The sequence below is a fragment of the Giraffa tippelskirchi genome, chromosome 9 (assembly GCF_054371585.1).
Source record: "Giraffa tippelskirchi isolate mGirTip1 chromosome 9, T2T-mGirTip1v1.2.pri, whole genome shotgun sequence".
In the NCBI taxonomy this organism is placed as follows: Eukaryota; Metazoa; Chordata; class Mammalia; order Artiodactyla; family Giraffidae; genus Giraffa; species Giraffa tippelskirchi.
Genome location: NC_137283.1, coordinates 31,319,916 through 31,343,159, shown reverse-complemented (window position 1 = coordinate 31,343,159; position 23,244 = coordinate 31,319,916). Strand labels below are relative to the sequence as shown.

The window sequence follows — 23,244 nt, the reverse complement described above, 5'->3', positions numbered from 1 at the left end:
TAAAGTCATTTAAAAACAGTATGCAAACCATCCTTAAAGAGGCATAAGACACTAAATAAGTTAAAGAGCAATTTAAATGGCATCACAAAAAAGTCAAATCAAAATATGGTAAAAAACTTCTAAATGAAATGGTAATTATTTATACAGAAAACTACACATAATAAACACAAGCCTAGTGAGATTCAATATTTATTGGTTCTCCCTGTTGCTTTTGTAACACAAATCCATGATATCATCTATCAAAGCTCTCCAACTACTTGAAGATACTCTAAACATTCAGCTTATATATACAGATGCCTACTGAATTCTGGCTTAATACTAGGACATGCTTAGGGAAATCAAGAATAAGACTAATTCCTATCTATTCAAAAATGACAAACCAATTGCAAAAGACATACATGGGGCAACCAAGAGAGCAGGTCAATAATATCTGCCACTGTCTTTTGATGGACCTAGAGATTGTCCATACTGAGTGAAGTAAGAGAGAGAAAGAGAAAATATTGTATGACGACCCTTACGTGTGGAATCTAAAAAGATATTGTACAAATGAACTTATTTAAAAAACAAAAACAGATACAAAGATTTCTAGAATGAACTTATGGTTGCCAAGGGAGAAGGATGGGGAAAAAGGACAGGGAGTTTGGGACAGACATGTACACACTGCTGTATTTAAAATGGATAACCAACAAGGACCTACTGTATAGCATAGTGAATTGTGCTCAATGTTATGAGGTAGCCTGGATGGGAGGGGAGTTTGGGGGAGAATGGATACATGTATATGTATGTCTGAGTCCCTTTGCTGTTCACCTGAAACTATCACAACATTGTTAATCAGCTATACTCAAACAAAACACAAAGTTAAAAAAAAATTTACTATTGTCCTTTGGAATAATGAAAATAGAAGAATAAGATCACTGAGGACTGCTGCAATCCAGGAAAACTTCCTGGAAGAGACAACAACAAGGAGTGAAAAAGGAGTGTTTGGGGAAAAGAGTAAAGAGGTGTTCAGGAATTTTAAAAAATTTGTTTGTTTGGTTGGTCATTGCTGAGGGGAAAAGACCTGCACATGTGTGTGAGTTTGTTTTGTCTTGTCCTGACTTGATCTGGTGGCGGAGAAGAAAGGGCCACTACAGGAAACCACACAGAGAAAGGGGGAAGGGAGAGGAGGTAGGTATGGTGGGCTGACCCCATGCGAAGTCATACAGAACAGGTGAGCAGTCTCCCAGGTCCTATCCCACACTCAATGGGTCACCTCTTCATGACTCCTTACACAAGTAGTTTTTGATCAATTCTTGGACCAGGTCTTGTGTTGGGTGCCGGACATGGAAGATGGATAAGGTCCCGGGTACCCTGGGGTTTGCACTATAGTGTGGGAAGACAGACAGACAGGTAAACAAGTGTGAACAATGGAACTGTTGTTGTTGTTCAGTCACTCAGTTGTGTCTGATTCTTTGCGACCCCATGGACTGCAGCACACCAGGCTTCCCTGTCCTTCACCATCTCCCAGAGCTTGCTCAGACTCATGTCCATTGGGTCAGTGATGTCATCCAACCATCTCATCCTCTGTCATCCCCTTCTCCTTCCTGCCTTCAATCTTTTCCAGCATCAGGGTCTTTTCTAATGAGTCTTCTCTTTGCATCAGGTGGCCAAAGTATTGGAGCTTCAGCATCAGTCCTTCCAATGAATCTTCACTGGAAGGTAACTGTGGGTTCAGATTAAGTATGACAGAGAAAACAATAGTCAATAGTGTAACAGAAACCAGCTGAGTTTGGAGGAAGAGAGGCTCCATGGACTCGGTGCTTACGGAAGTCCTTTCTGAGAAGGTCATCTTGACATGACGACAAATGATAGAATGTGACTTCTGGAGGAAGAATGTCCCAGGAAGAGAAACAGCTCTGCCTTGTAGGAGTCTGAAGTCAAAACAAGCTGGGTGTGGTCAGAAGCAGAGGGGCTAGAGGACAGTGAGCGGGCCAAAGAGGGATCGGGGGTGACATCAGGGAGATTCCAGGAGCAGATCACAAGGGAGCTTGCAGATAACAGCATGGAGTTGGGACTTGGTTCCAAATGGAATGTGAGAGCTGTAAGCACGAGAGAAATGGGAGATGGTTTAGGTTTGCACAAGAGCTCTCAAGCTGCTGGGTGGAGAAGGCCCTCTGGGGAGCAAAAGTAGAAAAATGAGAGACTACTGCAGACTAAGGTCTCAACCTAGAAGTACAAGAGAATGAATCTGGCCAGATGTCTGGAGAGCAGAGCAATAATGAAGTCAGGCCTCTTTAGGAACAGTTTTGCTCACATACACTGCTGGGTATCTTAGACACTCCGTGTACAGTCAAACTACTGAATTAACGTGCAAGGTTCAAGTCTCAGGTCTTGGTACCAAGAATACTAGTTTTTATCTATGCAATTGTACATCCTATAATCCATTGTTTTTACTCTTCACTTTGGCTACTAGAAAGCTCAGAGTCAAATTTAGATTCCACCTTTAGCAAGTGAAGAGGGCCATTCACCAAGCGTATCACAGGCTAACCCTCTGCTTAGCTGTCCTTATCTTCCTTTTATATCTGATTTCATAAAATATTTTTAAAAGTTTTCTCAAATCTGCTTTGATGGGGACAGATACAAATACATGAATATGTAAACAAGACACCATATTCTTTAACAGGTCCAACATGTTCTGTTTCTTCCTGTAATTCCCTTTTTTCAACCCATTCTACTTGCCAGACCAAAACTCAAAATTTCCACCATTGCATGGTTACCTCAGGGAAAAGCATTATTTCCAAACAAATAAAATGAAAAATGTTACCTAGACTTACATAGCATAGAAACTAACAGGCGGTAAATCACTTTGGGATTCACTGATGAATTTCCTGGTAGATTGCAGGGTCTGAGCAAACAGGACGAAGGACATAAGGTTTCGTTTAAGGTGAGTAAGAATGTGAGAAACAAGGTTTAGTGTCTGCAGGTCAGAGAAGTGAGTTCAGTCAAGGGACCCAGGAGAAGACAAGGTGAAAAAGGATGGGACGGGAAGGGACCCAAGAACACATGTTTAACAAAGATCAGTCCTAGCCAGCAGTGACTCATAACCAATCATTCCTTCTGATATTAAAATCATGGGCTTCCCAGGTAGGTCAAATGGTAAAGAATCTGCCTGCAATGCAGGAGACCTGGATTCGATCCCTGGGTTCGGAAGATCCCCTAGAGAAGGGAATGGTTACCCACTCCAGTACTCTTGCATGGAAAATTCCATGGACAGAGGAGCCTTGGTGGGCTATTTAGTTCATAGGGTCGCAAAGAGTCAGACACGGCTGAGAGACTAACACATATATAATATATCATCTAAGAATCCAGAAAAGTGTTCACAGGACCTATAAAACACTAGAAAGTCTTATCTATTTTGTATCTTAAGTCTAAAAAGGAGAATCAAGGAATCTGACATAGAGATAATAATTCAGCAGCTGGATACACCGAGCCTAACATTAGAAAAGACACCATCACTTCTCATCTCATAGAACCCTCAGAACAACCCACAGGGCAGTTTTACTTCATTTTGTTTTAAATCTCCAACATGGGAGAATATAAGTAATTCTAGTTACCCAAGGGCACACAGCAAGTATGTAGCGGACCCATAAAATTTAAAAATATTTTATGAAAGCGGTTCCAAACGAAACTGGCAGAGTCCCCGTATGGGAGGAAAAGGGAAGGTAAAATAGAAAAAGGTCTGGGAAAGCCAGAGACAGGGCTGGGAGTGGAAAGTAGTTAGCCAAGGCTGTTTCAAGACTGGAATTTTCACAATACAGAAAGTCCAACCCAGAATGTCTCCCATTTCAATACTGGAGCTGTTAAGAAAGACAGCGTCCTCCTAACAACTGGCCATACTGGAGGAAGGTCACGTAATTTCAGTCACGTATCCACTTTTTCTTATGTAAACACTGCAGAATAAATGGAATACCTAGCAAACATTTCCAGTGAAAATTTACCATCTGACTTAATGTGCACTTTAAATACAAAAAAACACACAGAATCATAAACATTTGAAACAAAAAAAGAACCTCTTCATTAGTAAGTTTCAGTATCAATTACTTGTTGAATTGATAGTATTTTAGATATGGTGGGTTAAATAAAATATATTATGAAATTTAAAAGCAACATTCAGGCTTCTAGGTGTCACCACAAGTTGTTATCTACAGACAATAGATTCTGGATTACTTATTTTCCTCATTTGGAAAAATCTTTTGGTTTTCACAGCAGCTGTCTTCAACTCCTCCTATGGTTTGACATCACTGACTTAGAAAAGGTCTGTGAGGCCATTCCTCTTATTCTGGCTCTAAAAAAAGACCCACATGGAGCCAGGTGTGATGCGCCGTAGTCAGAACCTGAGTTCTAAGACATTTCTATGTTGCATTCACATTTCCACGTAAGAATTCACTAATCATGCTTCATTTGGGCATCAGGGAAACATTCTGGCAGCAAGGACACCCATATAATGAAATATTAGGTCACGATCCCATAATTCCAATGCACAAGAGACACAACACACACTTTAGGAGACTTTTAAAGCAGAAAAACACGGGGGGTGAGCAAGAATGATTTCTCTTTCCAGGGACGAGTTTAGGCCCTTAAGGTATCAAATGCACTCTTCACCCTCAGAAGGGAGACATGTGGGTGAAAATAAAGATTACCATCATCTGCTGCTTAACATAAAAATGCACCAAGCTGCAGATCTATCTTTGTGACCTATGGGACCTTCATCCTTTAATTAAAATGACAGAGTTCCCTGAAAACCCATCAATTATAGTCAATGTCAAAGTATTTTTGGTAACTGAGGCCAAGGGAGCAGAAACGATAGAATTCTAACATGAGCCGAGAGAACTTTCCTGTCCTGGAACTTAGAATGGAGACCAAGAGACAGCTGATCATTCTAGAGCAGGCTGCTAAAGGAGGGAGATACACATATGGGGGTTGGGGGTGGTCAGGCTTCTCTCATCACGTGCAGCGAGGACAAAGAAAGCCCGTGAGATCGGCACAGATGTGCCAAGAGCAGACATGACCCAGGAGAGTGTAATCATGACCCTGAAAGTCACTCTGTTTTTAGCCTTTCCTTGGCTTGCCTTCATCCCTTCTACTGAGTTTCTCAAGAATGGCTATAACTTTTCAAAAAACAGTAACAGTTTTTCATCTTTGTTTGACCTTGCTGGAACGAATTTTTAACTGAATCCAAAGAGAACGGTCCCACTTAATAGATAGGGAAACTGAGCCTCTAGGAATTATCTTCTCCAGGTGGCAAACCTAATCGGTGATAGAGCTGGGCTCCCCACCCAAGCCTTCTAACTCGAGAGCCACTCTGCCCGCCCTGTCCATTTGGAAACTGCTAGCCATGTGCGGTCACTAAAGTTTAAATGAACTTAAGGGAAGTCAAATTTACAGAACATCCCACCACTGCACAAAGTGTCTGGGATGGGGCTGGGTTCCTGAAGGAACAATGTTTTTCTTTTTTTAAGATTTTGATTTCTTTAAGTCTTTAATGAATTTGTTACAATATTGCTTCTGTTTCATGTTTTGTGTTTTTGGCCACAAGACATATGGGATCTTAGCTCCCCAACCAGGGATCAAACTCCCATCCCCTGGGTTGGAAGATGAACAATTAACCACTGGACTGCCAGGGAAGCTCCAGGAACAATGTTCTTCATATGTAAAATCTGAAACAAACTGCAAAAGCTCACTTCAGCCACTCTACTAAAAGCAGTGGGACCCACTGGAAGGTGGACAGATGTCTTGCCATCCCGAACCTTCGGTTCCCATCTGCACCCCTTCATAGCCTTTCAATGGGCAAATCATTCACTCTTTCCTAACCTCAGGTTCTTCATCTCGAATATGGATTTTAAAATAACTTCTCAGGTTACTGGGGGATTCAAGTGAGGCATGCCCTTCCAATGTCTAAAACCGGGCATTCACCCCTTCCCCCCTTTTACCCCCACCATCATTTCATTCGGTCAATACCTATACAATTCACTTTGTATATGCACATTCCAGTTATAATCCTGTCTTTGGGGCTTTCTCTTGTAATATTCTTCCCTTGTTCTTATATATTTTTATATATGGGTATGAGAATCTTGGGCTTCCCTCGTGGTTCAGCAGTAAAGAATCCACCTGCAATGCAGGAGATGCAGATTCGATCCCTGGGTCAGGAAGATCCCCTGGAGGAGGAAATGGCAACCCACTCCAGTATTCTTGTTTGGGAAATCCCATGGACAGAGGCGCCTGGCAGTCTACAGTCCATGGGGTTGCAAAGAGTCTGACACAATTTAGCAACTAAACAACAATAAGGAGAAGTTTATTGGATAAAAAAACACAATGTCAAAACAAAAAGCAGAGGATTCCCCAGAGGTCCAGTGGTTGGGACTTGGCACTTCCACTGCAGGGATTATGGGTTCAATCCCTGGTTGGGGAACTAGGATCCCACAAATTGTGCAGTGCAGCCATAAAAAGGAGGGGGGGGAGAAAAGCAAAACAAGATGCAGACTCACCTCTTCACTCTACGACATTCTGCACAGTAGCAATCAGCAGAGAAAACCTGACAAACCAAGTTAGTAAAATCCCTTTCTAAAGTATTTTCCATCTAATAAGTAATTTCAGACACCATTGGTTCCCCCAATCAATGGCCATTTCTATAATAGATGAAAGGAACAACAACAACAAAAAAAGGCAGAGACCAAAATCCTGAGAGATAAGAAGCCAGTATTATCACTCTTGTCCTTAACATTCACCTCACCTGTAACAGCAGCAGGCACGGTGCTGGGCGATGTTTTCCTTCAGCCGACACATAAGGCAGATGCTGAAGCAAAGGCCACCACTCACCTGGCAAACAAGAGCTTTGGCACAGGCCTTAAAGCACCTGCCATCCAGAGAGCAGGGCTTCTGAATCAGGGGTCCTTGGAGAGAATTGGGGTCTATGACCTGGGATAAGGGGGAAAAATGACATCTTCATTTTTACTTACTCCCACCTGAGCCTCATTATTGCCTTCAATTATAAATGTCTGCAACAAACCAGAGGGGTATTTAGCAGTTCCTAGGACTTGATCACAAGCAGAAAGCACAGGTATTTTCAAGTCACGTGACGGTGTGTTGCAAATACCTCAAAACGTGTCCATCACACCTCATAATTCTAGGGTTAATGGACCTGCCTGGAGAGCGTGCTATTGCATGCACTCTTACAGAAGCATGCCTGCTCTGTGTCATGAACAATTTTAATGTGTTGATCACTACATTTCTGTAGAACTGACTTCTGTGATCCTATGAACTTTGTTTTCTGTGTTTTAAGACACTGTTTTGAGACAGGATCCCCTGGCTTAACCTCTTCTTTGCCTCCCAGGGAACCCACGGCAAAGAAGAGGTTACAGGCTCTCCATCGTAGGAGCCGGCAAAACTCTAAGTTTGATGTGCAGTATCACATTTGCCTTGTCGCTTTTCCCCACCACCACCCTACATATGCCAAACCTTTCACCCATCAGTTCTTCCAGTACTGCCTCAGAAGTCTGGAAGAAAACTGACAGATGATGCAATGACTTCCACATAGGATATAAACCAGTCACAAAAGCACCAGGTAACAGTTGCAGAATGATCTGGGGAAGGTTAAAAAAATATATATGATTTGTCCTGTATAGACAGCATCATCGTTTCAAGTACTTCTTGCAACCACTATCTGTAATGTATTCCAACTTGCCAGTGTAGAAATGGCCTCATTATTTCCAGAGGTCTTTCAGAAAGTCTACCTCAAAGCAAGCAACTCAAAAGTTGGCCCACCATCTAAAAGCCAGTGCTATAAATATGCATGGGAAAGCAACAGTGAGCTGGATCTCACAACTGCGTCTTCAGGAAAGGAACCGGGAGAGGTGAGGGGCTAGCAGAGTCAACAACTATAAGAAAAAGGAGACCAAGTTTCTAGGTTTCTAGGCTAACAGGTCTCAGAAGTCCAAGAGAGCCTTGTCAGCCTGAGAGAGATAAAACACATTCCCAGGCAAACATTCATCGAGACTTTCATAAAAGGTTGTAAATATCTGTGCAGGCTATGACAGAGGGCAGGCAACATGGAAGCGAAGCTATCAGTGTGAATGGGGTCTTCGGGTGGGTTCTTCCCGAAGCAGAGCCTGAGACGAGGACATAAGGTGAGAGCGTGTGACTGAGGTTACTGAAGGAGGAAGGGCAGCTAGATGCTCCACGGCCTCCCAAGAAGCCAAGGGAATCGCTCCCAGAATCATCCACCCAAACACAGAGGGTGGGGGCATTGACACTTCAGGTTCCCGTCAGAGGCATCCACGCCCCAGTTCTCCTGGGCTACTTCTGCCTACACATCATCACGTCAGAGAAGGCCCCATGACAAAGGTGGAAAACATGCTGAGCCAATGCCAGGGACAGAGCATGAGCTACTCATTCTCACTGGTACCTCGTGTCCTCATCTCCACACTGAGCCACCTCTGCACCTGCACAGGAGGGTCCTTTGCAACTTGGGGGAGCTGAGCATTAGGACACAAGGTCCCAGAGCTACCTGCTACCTGGAGTGAAGGTGGAATGTCAGCTTTTTTCTCCTGGAGTAGCTTGCCCTGCATTAACTTTTTTTTTCTCCACTTTTACTGAGATAGAATTGACATACGACACCACATACTTGTAGAGTTTACATCACAATGATCTGACTTACAGACATCATGAAATGGGGAGCACAGTTAAGTTTAGTGAACATACACCATCTCATATAGATACAACATTACAGAAAGAAAAAAAAATTGATATATTTTCTTGAGATAAGAACTATTAAAACTTTACTCTCTTAACAACTTTCAGATATAACGTACAGCAGTGAAAAGTCTATGTATCATGTTGTATATTACGTCCCTGAAACTGAAAGTGAAAGTAAAGTCGCTCAGTCATGTCTGACTCTTTGCGACCCCATGGACTGTAGCCTACCCGGCTCCTCTGTCCATGGGATTATACGTCCCTAGTACTTTTTATCTTACAACTGGAAACCTGTACCTTTTAGCTACCTTCCTCCAGTCCCCCCTCCTCCCTAATCCCTGCCTCTGGTAACCACAAATCTGTCCTCTTTTTCTCTGAGTTTGTATATTTCTGAATTACAACTGACTTACACCACTATGTTAGTTTCTGGTATATAGCACAGTACTTTGACAGACCTTGATGTTGGGAAAGACTGAAGGCAGAAGGAGAAGGGAGCGGCAGAGGATGAGATGGTTAGATAGCATCACCAACTCAACGGACATGAATTTGAGCAAACTCCGCGAGATGGTGAAGGACAGGGAAACCTGGCGTGCTGCAGCCCACGAGGTCACAAAGAGTCGGACACAACTGAGTGCCTGAATGACAACAACACACAATTTTCAATGATCACCACAAGTCTAGGTACAGTACATCACTGTACAAAAGTATTAGGTAGTTATTGACTATATTCCCCACACTGTATATTTCATACCTGTGACATTTATTTTGTAACTGAAAGTTTGCACCTTTTAATCTCACTCACCTATGTCTGCATGAAAATTTAAAATCCATTCACTCACCAACTATTTCTGAGCCCCAACCACGTGCTAGGCACTGTCTCCAGATGTGGACACCCAGCAATAAACAGGACAGGTGAGGTCTGTGCCCTCCTCTACCTTGTATTCAGATAGCAGCCACCTGAAACATGAGTATCTCAGATACTGACAGAACAGAAATGACAGGAGAAAGGACGAGGAGAGAGAGGGGAGAGGGCAGAGAGGTTAAGTCAACAAGGAAAGCCAGGAAATGTCATTCTGACTTGGAGCCTGAAAGATGAGCAATCTACCTTGGGACAGGCAAAGAAGAGCTTCTAAACAGAGGGCAGAGCAGGAGCAAAGGCCCTGAGGTGCAAAGAAGCCAGTCAGAGCTCAAGTCAGTACATCCTTCCACCGGGTGGGTGGAGGAGGAAGCCAATTGTTTGCAAAGCAAACCTGTTTTCAGATGGTAATGAACTCGAGACAACACACAGGACCTCTCGTTAGGCAGACTTCTGATCACACCAAAGTGTTTCTTTTCTCTTTTCCTTTTTTAATTTTTCCTCTCCACCTTTCCACCCACAGATCACTGAACTTGGAGCTTCATAGCAGCAACCAGGCTTGAACCCAAGAGAAAGAACCCAAGGGCCTAAGGTCCCAGGGCATTTGGGAAAGAAAAGAACAAAAGTAAACCATAAAGAAGTACTTTCCCATCTTAGTAAGAGGGGATAAGGAGCAGAGGGGCTCGGTACCTTGAACTGAAGTAACCTTCTGTGTACACAGTCAGCCAGATAAGGGCTCGATGCATCTCAAAGGATAGACTGTCCTTCCTCAAAGTGGCCAAGCCACCTCTGCATCTCCTTTCCTTTCTCATGTCCTGGCTGATGATACATTGATGGACGTAACAAAACACCAGGTACTGATTTCATGTGTCCCTCTCTGGGCATTAGAATTCAAGATCATGCCACCTGACTGCCCTCTAATTTCAATTATTTGGAGACTTTTAGTCTTGAAAGATTCAGTATGCAAATCCTAACTGCTGCCATTAGAGAGCTTTTATTTGGCATTAACTATGGGCTTCCCTGGCGGCTCAGTAAAGAATCTGCCTGGAATACAGGGGAGACCTGGGTTCGAGCCCCAGATCCCCTGGAGAAGGGAATGACAACCCATTCCAGTATCCTTGCCTGGGAAATCCCATAAACAGAGGAGCCTGGGGGGCTACATTCCATGGGGTCAGAGTCGACTTTCACTTTTTTTTCATGTGCCAAACATAGTGCTGAAAACTTGTTCTACACATGAACTCATTTGAGTCTCACAACAGTCTTCTGAGGTAGGGACCTCCTTAGAGGAAATTCAAATGCAACAAGGTTAATCATTTGACCAGGATCATAAAGACTATTAGGGAAGCTGGGATTTGAACCTGCCAGGGTCTGACTTCAGAGTCCGTCTCCTAACCACAAGCTCTAGGACTTTGTTAACTCCGTGGGCACCTCACAGCTGACTTGCCACAGTGGCGGAATTTCAAAGGCATTGGAAGCTGCGGATAAAGAAAACCCCGCGTCTCATGAGAACTGACAGCCATCTGAAAACCACTCCCCACCAGAAAAGGGTCTCAATAAAGTGATTTGAAAGCGAAACTGTTAATTGCTCAGTCATGGTTGACTCTGTGACGTCATGGACTGTAGCCCACCAGGTTCTTCTGTCCATAGAATTATCCAGGCAAGAATACTGGTGTGGGTTACCATTTTCTTCTCCAGGGGATCTTCCCCACCCAAGGATCGAACCTGGGTTTCCTGCACTGCAGGCAGATTCTTTTTACTGTCTGAGCCACCAGGGAGGCCCAGAGATGGGAAAAAAGGGAGGGAAGGGAGAGAAGGTTTAGAGAAACTGATCCTCCACTAATACCCAAAGTTGTCCAAGAAATTAATGCTCATTATTCAAACCAAAGGTGGAGGCAAAGATAAACACCAACTGCCATTCTCAGTATAATAGCTTTCTATCCAGCTGGCTCCTTTCAAGTCATCTGCTTTGGAGAATGCCTCGATCTTCAAATGAAAAATCTTCCAGCCTCTGATATGAGTGTCAGGAAGGCAAAAGGCTGGAATGAGCTGAGCCCAGCAGAAAATGTGCAGCACAACAAAAGGGCTATTTCTGTTACACTCAGGGCAAGAAGAACATCAGTAAGACATAGGTCTCCTGCATGGAGGGGGTGCTGCAATGCCCATGGGAACTACCCAACCTCCGCTCTGCGTCGGTGTTCTGTCAAGAGGGATGAGATGCTTTCCATAAAGAGTACAGGGGACACTGGTCAGAGGGAACTGAGGTCCGAAACAAGTGTAGCGATTGTCAGACTGCCTGCCCCTTCTCCGAATGAGTCCGAGCTTCCTGGCCCTGATGAATTAAACTCCACGCCACTGACGGCATGAGATGGGAGGTGGCAATAACATTGCTGGCAAACTCTGAACAACACTGGAGAAGAGGGAACATACCAGCGAATGAAAGGGAAGGAAAACAGAGGTTCTGCCAATGATAACTGAGCAAGCATCTGCTAATCTCACAACTGAAATTCTTCAAATGCCATTAGTAACATGGGGTGGGGGGTGGGGGTGAGGGGACAGGGAACAGTGAGGATTACTTGGAATGTGCGTGGATTCACTAAGAGTAATTCATACCAGGCAATGCTCATTCCCCTTCGCCATCCTCACAGAAACTGACAATCAAGAGACTGTTATGAAACTTATCAAATAGGAAAGGAGGGCAAAGAGCGATAAATCAGGAGTTGGGGATTAACAGACACACACTATAAAAAATAAGTAAGCAATAAAGACCTACTATATAGCACAGGGAACTATATTCATTATCTTGTAATAACCTAAAAGGGTAAAGAATTTGAAAAAGAATATATATGTGTAACTGAATCACTTTGCTGTATACCTGAAACTAACACAACACTGTAAATCAACTATACTTGAATTTTTTTTTTTTTAATTTATAACAAAAAGAGCCTGGTAGGGTCATGAAATTCAGAAATCTGCAAGATACTCTGACCAGGTTTTTCATAAAATTCCAGTGTAAAAATAAAGAATTATAGGCTAGACATAATGAAAGTAAGTGAGTTGAACAGCTCAAAGTTTTCCTCTGCTTAATTATATCTATGTCAATTTAGACTGCAGCCTCTAATGTTATGCCACTGGGCTCCATCCAAAGTCCCATCCTGTTCATCTTTCTTATCAATAACTTGGATGCCAACATTGCTGGCATTTCAGTGAAACCTGGGGATGAAGTGAAGCTTGGAAGGATAACAACGATTCTGAAATGTTTGAAGCAAAACTGAAAAAATTCCAACATATTTGAAATTACAATTCATTGAAATCTAACAAAGTTAAATTCTCCAGAGGTAAATGCTAAATATGAAGCTTGGGTCTAAAAATAGAAGTAGACAAACTACACTTTAGGAAAAAAAAAAAAAAACACTGCTCTCTCATATCACTCGGGCAGAGATTGCTCATAAATGTCTTACGGGTTCTGAATTAAAAATGAGGAATACAAAATGGCTGCTAAAATTATTACTTTGATCTTATGTTTCATTAGTAAAAGTATATTACTTACAATCAGAAAAACATATAGTTCAGTTATACTCTTGGTTGCACCAGAACGAAAGACATTATAGTACTCAGTTCAGTGTAAGAATGCTAGGGTTCATTCAGCATTACACTCAGGATGGAGAAGGAATTCTAGCCTAGTCCTGACCCAGACCACTTTCTGCCATGAAGAAATGTTCTATGAACATTTCTATGAACTTCCCTGGTGGCTCATATGGTAAAGAATCTGCCTGCAATACAGAAGACCCGGGTTCAATCCATGGGCCAGAAAGATCCCCTAGAGAAGGGAATGGCTACCCACTCCAGTATTCTTACCTGGAGAATTCCATGGACAGAGGAGCCTGGTGGGCTACAGTCCATAGGGTCACAAAGAGTCAGACATGAGTGAGCAACTAACACTTTGACTTTTCCAGTGCGGTAGTGACTACCCACACGTGGCTTACTGAGCTCTTGATATGTGGCTCATATAGCTTGAGGAACTGAATTTTTTTTGAGTTTTACTTAATTCTAATTAATTCAAATTTATGTAGGCACTTAGGGCCCCTGGCTACCGTATTAGTCTGCAGAACTTTAAACAGAGCCATATGCCAAATGGTAGAACTGACTGGGAGGTTAGCAACCCTGAAAAAAATACTCAGGGGACCAAAATGACAACTGTGTTTAATCTCAGAAGTGCAGTCTCATGGAAAAAGGATTAGAAATATTCTTTGGAGTCCACTGGACAAAACTAGGACACAGAGAAATCAGAATAAGATAAAATTCATGGCTGTGTAGAAATAAGTGTTTAATAATGATGACAACGTCAGAACCTGTGGCCACTGAACTCACCTCCCATGCCTAGCACCCTGCCTGGCACCAAGGAATCTCTCAGGAAATACTTCTCTTAAGTAAATCAATCAATCAATCAAAATAGAAAGCAATCCAAATGGAATACAAATGCCTCAAAAGACAATTAATTCCTGCATTCAGGAGGAGTCCCACAGGAGCTGACTGACCACCTCCAGGGACACCGTGCAAGAGCCAGACATCCACCAAAAGGCAGCTGGACCATACGCGGTCCTTCCAGATCTGCTACGCGCCTCACGTCTACCATCAGATGGCACTGCGTTAAGTCCTGACACTCGCTATATGTGGGACTAATCAGATACCTATGGCTGTATAACGGATTTCTACATGTGAGTTTTCTTAGTGACTTCTAACAGCACACACTTTTTATCTCATAGTTTCTTCAAGCTATGAGTCGGCACGGGTTAGCTGGGTGCTTTGCTTAGAGTCTCATGAAGCTTAATCAAGATGTCGACCAGGGCTGGGTTCTCTGGAGGTTCGACTGGGGAAGAACCTTCTTCCCACTCACATGGCTGTTGACAGCATTCATTCCTCTGTCCTTGTGGTTGCAGGACTGACAGCCTTGGGACTGTCTGCCAGCTGTCAGGCTGAGCGCCTTCAGCTCCTTAAGGTCATGTGTATTTCTCTGCCACACTGCTTCCCCAACATTCCATTTATATATCCAAGCCATCAAAGAGAGTGTGTAGAGTAAGCCTGCAAGCAAACAGTTTACATAATGTAACATAATCACAATGGGTGACACCTCATCATCTCTGCTGGATTCCACTGGTTAGAATCAAGTCAAGTCCTGCCCACACTCAAGAGGATGCCACTATAGAAAGGTGTGAACACTAGGAGGTGGCAATCCTGTGGGACAACCCTAATGTCTGTGACAATGACCTTGGCAGGTCACTCAGCACACACCAGCTTGTCCTCTATAAAAATGAGGCCCTACGAGCACAATGGAGTCAACAGATACATGTAATATACAAACTCACTTTAGAATGTAACCAAGGTCGGATTTGTCTCCATGATACTGTTTAAACCTCACAAGAACAAATCTAGTAGGATAGATTTAGGTTAAAGAGGCTTAAGATTAAAAGAGAAGCAAGGCAACCCTTTAAGCCAGAGAAATACTTAAGACCTCTCAACCCATCACCCACCTATAGAACTTTGATAGTTCTAAGCAGAATTCACTTAACATTCATTTATTCAATAAATTTGAATGCCCACACTTACCCATGGAGATACTCCTCTTGACACAAAAATATCTTATGGGATTTTTCAGAGAGCAATTCTTACTCTCTATGAGTTTTGTTTTACACACTTAATTAAGCACCAAATCCCATGTGCAATCAGATTTCATTGTCCAAACCTCATAGGTGTGTCCTAATAAAACATCATTAAAAGGGTAACTTAATGCTTGGTACTTAATTGTTTGGTGAACATCCTCTCACCTCCCATTAAATTACCAAGCATGCAAAAGAGATTCAATGATAGATTTGGCCTGGAATATTGGCTCAGTTTAATTTCACATTCCCAAAAAGAGGGCCAAACTCCATATCTCTCTCTCTTACACAATTTACATTTCAATAACGTAACCTCAAAACCCAGTAAGGGCACTGTTCACATTCCTAGCAGCTTGCTGCCGAGAGCAAAGAGGCAGATGATGTTCGAGAGATGAGCAATTATGCCAAGCCAATCGATACAATGAACTGCAAAGATTAATCCTCTACAATCCTTTTTCTTTCCTATAGAAGCCTGCATTTGGACATTTCTTGCTGCTTTCACCCACACCTCTATCATCTTCTCATAAAATAAAGACAAAACATCAACAACTAAGAGCTTGCTGTCCATTAGAACTAAATGTTCCTCTTCTTTTTTTTTTAAGAAGAACATTCCCTGTGGATTTTGGACTGAGAGAGTAAACAGGAAAGGGGAGGCATCATGTGTGGGACACAGTGCCGGACGAGGTCCCTATGTGAGGTCATGCGTCCCTCACATTCACCCTAGGTGATGGAAATGATCAACTCTGTTTTACAGTGGGAGAAACAAGCTGTGAGAGAGGTCACACAGGTTGTGCAGACACACACACATACACCAAACAGCAAGTGGAAGCCAGACCCTCAGAAGAGGATCCCCTAATATGGAGGATGTCTCTAACAGAGGAGACTCCCCCAAACAAATCATCTGCTCCACGAATATTTGCAAGTCTTCTATATGCTGGACACCACCACCCACTGCACGACTTGTAAATAAACCAAAGGACCAATACAGAGGCGAGACCCAGAAATACCTGTAATCTTGGGGGGTAGAAAGTGGGGGACAGGGAAAGAAGATGGCTTGATGTATACAGTATGTCTAACAAGGTGAAACAGAAAAATAAAATGCGCAAACCTCCCTGGAGAGGATGTCTGTATGCTGGGATGTATGTGTCAGCAGATAGGGCTACCCTGGCTCAAAACCCTTATTAGTAGTAATACGTTTCTTACTCACACGGAGGGCTCTAGCACCCAACTCATCAGCCCAAGCGCCGTGAAATCATTTCAATTCTCTGCACCTCACCTTGGAGGCATCAATCCCCTCCCGTAAGCTCCCCTGGATCAATGTTTCATCCGCTCCGTTCGGGTGAATCACTGATCCTTCTCCTTCATTCTTTTGGTCCAGGCTCACAGAATATTTCCTGCACCTTTATTCCATTATTGCCATTCTATTATTTTCCCCATCGTCTGTTTTCCACTTCCCGAGACATTAAAGAGAAACCCTCTCCTAAAGGGTTACACAAGCCAATTTCTTTCTCTTCACCTGCCAGGGCCCCTTTAATCATGAAACATCAGGAAAGATCTACAAACCCAACCCCCCCCTTCTACTTTTACCAGTCCCGTGGAATCAAATCTGGGTCTTTTTATTTGCCTGCAGAATAGTACATCAAAAGAACTGGGGCAGGGGGCCTGTGATTAAAAGACTGTAGCAGCTCAAGGACACAACCAAAATGTTACATGCCTGACTTAACGATTGGCCACCAATTAAATGCAACACAGGAGCATCAGTGCAAAATGAGACATCCAACACTATACTGGGTTTTTCTTTTTTTCTGCACAGTGAACACCCCTGGTTTCCCCCACCCTCTTCCTACTGCATTTTCAAAGTTTTTGGGACCAGATGAGCGAGCAAGCAGGATGCCGTTAATCAACCTTCCTCATCTGTGTGTGTGTGTGTGCCACTGCATTCAAAGAGAATTAATAACGGGCTGAGCTGAAAACAGGAGGACCAAAGTGCTGCTGGCTCCCATTCAAGTGCTCTGGGATTCCTTGCTGTCCCTTTAAGCCCCAAGAGCTCAAACTCACCTGTTTTTCTGTTAAAACCCTGAAAATTGGAAAGCCCTATGGAAACCCTCTCTGGGCTTCAGAAAACCGCTAGAGATTAACAAAATCGAAAGAAAACAGTTCTCAGGTATTTTCCTCTGTGTGGACATTAAAATGGATGTTAAACTATTTACGGAGCTCACTTTGGAGGTTCAAGGTATTTACCCAGGTTCTTAACGCAGGCTGGCTGGCTGCTGGCAAAGGTGTGATTGAAGGCAGTGGGGGAGGGAACCCTGCCCCCAAATATCTCCCCAGCCAGGTTATCCTACTAAAGATCAACTCTTGGGGTTATTAAGGAATTGTCTGTCCTAGAAGAATTAATATGGAAAGGCTTTCAGCTGCCCAGTCATTCATTGAAACAGCCCTAATGCACACATGTTGCATAACAACAACCAAAATAAATAGCAATAAACACAATAGCTGATTCTACCTAATGAAAACTTCCCGTGTGTCAAACACTGTGCTGTGAACTGTATACACATTTCCCACATACTGCTCAGGTGTTCTCCATTTTATGGACAAGGACACCTGAAAAGGTTACACAGATAGTTATGACTGAAGCCAAGGTTTAAATCCAGGCAAGTGACACCAGAGGCCAGTTTTCTAAAGACTGTCCAGTTCTGCCCCTGTCACATGTGGTGGCTAGGTTTGCAAAACAAAGCTTTTAGGTTTGCAAAACAAAGCTGGCCAACCAGGCAGAGAACAAGGGGCCTGCAGGACACAGCATGGCCAATGGGGGCAGCAAAGAGCCCAGGAAGAGAGGGAGAGAGCTGCTGGAAGGGACAGGGAAAAACCTACCAAAATGAAGCTTGTTTTACTTAGCAGAATAATTAAAGGCAGAGCCCTTGGAGCCACACCTCCTGGGTTCAAATTTCAGCTCAAATCGTGAGCTGCTGGAGATCAATTTGCAATGCTGTTCCTCACTCACCCTGTCTCTGGCACAGGGTCCCACACACGGTAGTTCCTACATTTGGGGGGAAAAGTCAATGGAATCAATCTGATCGATGCTTGAAAGACTTTCTCAATGAGAGACAGACAGATGGGAAGACCAAGAGAGACAGAAATAAATTCAAGCTCTCTAAGTTACTAGCTGGTGACCCTGGCCAAATGCTTCATCACTCTGTTCCTTAGCTTCCTGTAAAACGCAGACAACAACCCTACTCACTCCAGCAAGAAGGGCTGATAAATCCAATGGATTCAGAATAGCATTTCACATAGCATAAGTGCTATTTAAGCGTTGTGTGTGCTCAGTCACTAAGTCATGTCCAACTCTTTGTGACCCCATGGACTACCAGGCCCCTCTGTCCATGGAATTCTCCAGACAAGAATACTGAAATGGGTTGCCATTTCCTTCTCCAGGGGATCTTTTCAACTGAGGGATCGAACCCAAGTCTCTTGCATTGGCAGGTAGATTCTTTACCAATAGAGCCACCTGTGAAGCCTGAAAAAGAGCTCTCAGCTCGTCCAAAATAAGTAAGTCACGGGAATGTGATGTCCAACATGGTGACTAGAGTTAATTATACTGTGTTGCATTTTTGGAAATGCTGAGAGATTCAATCTTATCTCATCACAAGAAAGTATCTGTACCTGTGTAGTGAGGGATGCATGGACGGTAAGGAAAACTGTGGGGATCAGTTTACAACACATACAAATACCCGTTCATTATGTTGTACAACTACATCTAATGCAATATTATATATTAACTCTACTTAAAAACTTGGTACAGATTAGTTAAAGAAAAATTTTTGTTATTTAAGTGTTAACTATGTTTTACTTTTATAACAATTCTGCCAAAAAAATAGCCCTGGTTCAAACAACCAGTCTGAAAAACATGAATATATGCAACAGAAAGAAGTGTGTATGTCAACCAAAAACATGATGAGAGTTCACAGCAGCCTAAAGCATAGGCTGGAAGAAGCCTGTACGCTCAGCACTAGAATGGATGAGTAGAGTGACTTGTTCATACAATGAAACACTGCACAGCAATAAAGAACTACCACTACATGCAACAGCAGACATGAGGCGCACCAAACAAGTCAGACAGGAAGGAACACGTGTGTACATTTCCATTCACACAAAGCTATAAAAGAGAGAAAACTAAGCTCTGCTGGCAGAGGTGAACTAGAGGTCACCGAAGAGTGGCTGGGTATGAGTAGAAGGCGATACAAGGGAACAGACTGGGAGCTGGAATTCTGCAGTCTTTCTGAATGGTGGTTTCGTGAGGGTGTATGTATATGGTCAGGCCATTCAAGATGGCTGCCCTCTTGCTCTCTGTACATTCCCTGCTCAACCAGGCCTTGTTTCATTCACATGACTATCCAACCCTCTGAATTATAGGGCTTAATCAGTAACTGCCTGCATGCTTGTCCCTGCCCCAGCTGCTGGCTTTCCTGGTAACTAGTGAGCTAAGCTGACATCAACTCCCTCTATAAATGGTAGCCTCCTCCTCTCTTCAGTAGACTGCTGCCATGCCCTGGCTGCCGTCTGCTGTCAATGATGGGGTGTCACTCCAGGACCTTTTGCTCAAGATCCCCTGTCCAATAAGCTACTGATGTCTCTGTCACTGTCTCCGGGCTCTTTGCTCAGGGGCTGGGCAACTACAAGGCTTGCAGGCCTGTGAGGTGCCACCCAGAAGTACAGCTGTGCAAATTCACTAAGTTCTAACGGTTGAGCTTTGGGTACTTTATTAGAAGCGACACCTCAATTTTTAAAAATTAAAAGGTACTGAGTCAGTATGGTATGTGATGTGATATTATGTTTCATTTTAGTAATTAATATTCAAACATGGATGCATTTAGACTGTATTTCATTAATATAATTGTTTAAATGAGAATGGACATGTCGGTTTCAATAAAAATACAGGAAAATATGGTAAAACAAAACAAACCGTTCAAAGGGAGTGTGCAAAACACTGTAATTTGGAAATCACTAAACTATGAGCAGCACACACCTTAGCTAAAGAGGAAAGTCAGAAGAACCTTTATTCTACCTCAGAATGAAAAAAAACAAAGCAACTACACCCAGGGACCAAATCCAACCCACTGCCTGTTTCTTAAAACCCCAAAACTAAGAATTTTTTTTTACATTTTTAAATGGTTGAGGGAAATCTGAAGGATAATATTTCTTGACATGTGAAAATCATACGAAATTCAAATTTCAACGTTCACAAATAGGATGTTACTGGAACATAGCCTCCTTGCTCACTCATTTCCATACTGTCTCTGGCTCTGTTCTGCTGCAACAGCAGAGCTGAAAAGTTGTAACACAGACCACGTGACCCACAAAGCCTAAAATATTTACTATATGGCCATGTACAGAAAAAGTCGGCGGATCCTGGCTCTAGCAGCTAATTTCCATCTTTGCCACTGATGTTGCCCATAAAGTTACCTACTTTCCTAATCTTTCCTCACTCAAACGCTGTCCTCGAACACCCAATATGGTAAGATTCTTGGCACCAAATCCTGACTTTATAAAGCCCACAGTGTGTGTCTAAACTCTAAGGTCTGATCCAATGAGAACTAGAGTATTATCAGAAGATCCTAGCCACAAAAGACAATGCAATCTCAACGTATCAGGAGCTAATATTAGAAGTTAGTTTCTTGGGTAAGTGGCCATTTTTTTTCCAGAATGTTTACTCTGCCCTCAGGTTAGTTCTTGCTTAAAAACCAACTAACTCTAGAGTCCTTTTTTGTTTTCAAGCCATAGTGTATCTTCAAAGTATAAACATTTAAGGGTGTTGTTGGAAAAGCACCAACAGAAAATAATTGAGGTGCTAATTGGCTGATAAGAAAGAGTAACTGTGAAAGGGTGATGGAACATGAATTTTCCCACTTCTGAACTTTCAAAAGGCCTACTTCTTTCACATGGAATATCCTTCCTTCTAGCTCCACTGCAGCTCAATCTCCCTTACTACACTGAAAGCTCACTGAATGTGAAATCTATATTAGAATCAAGAATCACACCCACCACCTTATGCAAAATAAGCATGTGAGAAATACATGGAGAAAGGAAGAAACTTATAAAGTCCTATCCTCATTCAATAAATATTGAATTGATCAAGATACACTGAATGTATCTGCTCATCTCCTTAGATTTTAAGTGACTATCTCTCCATGTGTGAAAGCAGGAACTATTTTATGACAGACAAGTTCAAAATCTACCAGGGTGAATTTGTCCTTTTGGAAACAGGGTAAATACCTCGCGATTATGAAAAATTCTTTCTTGTGGAATGCTATTTATGAAAAGGCATGAGGTTTCTACTGCCTCTGTCTAATGTTAATCATTTATGAAATACTGTGGCTCAGCAACTAGACTCATTTCAGGCAGTAAATACACATTTCCTGTCAAAATGCATCAAATGGGTAAGGCTTCAATTTATTTGAGAATGAGTTGTAACTAACGTCAATATGGGCAATTTGGAGAAGTCTCTGATGGCCTTTAATAGCCTTGGCTGTTTTCTTTACTTCTTGCCCCCAAACCGTAGAGTATCTCTGAGTGACTCTCCTAGAAATGGTTTTCAGGATCAACCTGTGCAGTATTCATTCCTTTGATTCCAAATCTGTTGTACAGTGTAGCCTTCCCTTCAATGGGTTTTCAAGAACCAAAGCTAGGTCTACACATAACTTGAAAGGGTGTTCTGGATTTGCTGTTGTTGTTCAGTCACTAAGTCATGTCGGATTCTTTGTTACCCCATGGACTGTAGCCCGCCGGGCTCCTCTGTCCGTGAGGTTCTCCAGGCAGGAACAGTGGAATGGGTTGCCATTTCCTCCTTCAGGGGAGCTTCCTGGATCTGGGTGCGAGCCTGCATCTCCTGCACTGACAGGTGGATTCTTACCACAGAGCCACCAGGGAAGCCCATATTCTGGACTGACAGACTATAAACTCTTCTACCACATTATGTACTCATTCAGGGAAGTTTGAACCTTACTTGTCACGGCGTTGCACTTGTATCATTTCATCTCACTGCATGTAACAATGACATAAAAAATACAGGCTTGCTCCTTTACAAAAATTTAGTCAAATGGTAGGCAGGCCAGGACAGGTAGCCCAGCTCCACATAGCAGGGTCTCAGGCTACTTCCATTTTTCTCTTCAGCCATCTGCCTTTCATTCTCAAGGTCACCTCACAGTCCAAGATGGCTACTGCAGTATCAACCATTACTTCACCTTCCAGGATTTAAGATGTCCAGGAAGGGTTCCCTTCTCAATTTTAGGAAAACACCACAGAAACACCACCCAGTGCTTCTACATTTATTTCACATCATGGGAGAGGCTGTTAAAATCTGGTCTTGATTCCACACAGCAGATGCCTGGCTAGAAATCAGGGTTCCATTATGAAGGGAGGTAGAAAGATATAGGCAAGTAGTATCTCTTCCATAAGCCTGTATTGTATATGTGCACTTTGTATGGATGACCATTAAGAATCAAATAAATGAAAGAAATGAAGATTCTCCAACATGCTGCCTTTCATTACTTCAGGGAACCTCCCAGAAGACCGCATTTCAGCACCCTAGAAGGCAACATTCACCATTATATGTATTTCTTCTCAGTTTGACATTTCTTCTCAGACTGGTCAGTATCACATGCTTCCTTATCCTGTTAACATAATAAAAGATTTCAGGCATAAATAGTACCTCAACTGCACTTATCATGAGATCAAAGTATCTTATGGTTTAAACTTTTAGGTTTTTGCCTCCTGTGATATTTCTAGATAAAACCATATGTATATGTATCTCATTGAACCCAAGACTAGAATTAAAGCCCTCTACTGCTGACACACTCCTGTGTATCAATGTGGAAAAGACTAAGAGTTCAGAGAAACAATGGCATTTATGTAACATGGAATGAGATGGCAGAAACCTAAACTCTGAATTCAACACCTCTGAGTTTTCACGCCAATGCCCAGCCTTATGGAAGATCACTACAACTTGGC

General features: G+C 42.7%; 1 protein-coding gene across 6 annotated transcripts in view; it reads right to left on the bottom strand.

The window, feature by feature from the left end:
- Positions 1–23,244, bottom strand: part of TAFA4 (TAFA chemokine like family member 4) — a 209,737-nt gene that overhangs the window by 137,189 nt on the left and 49,304 nt on the right. The window lies entirely within an intron of this gene.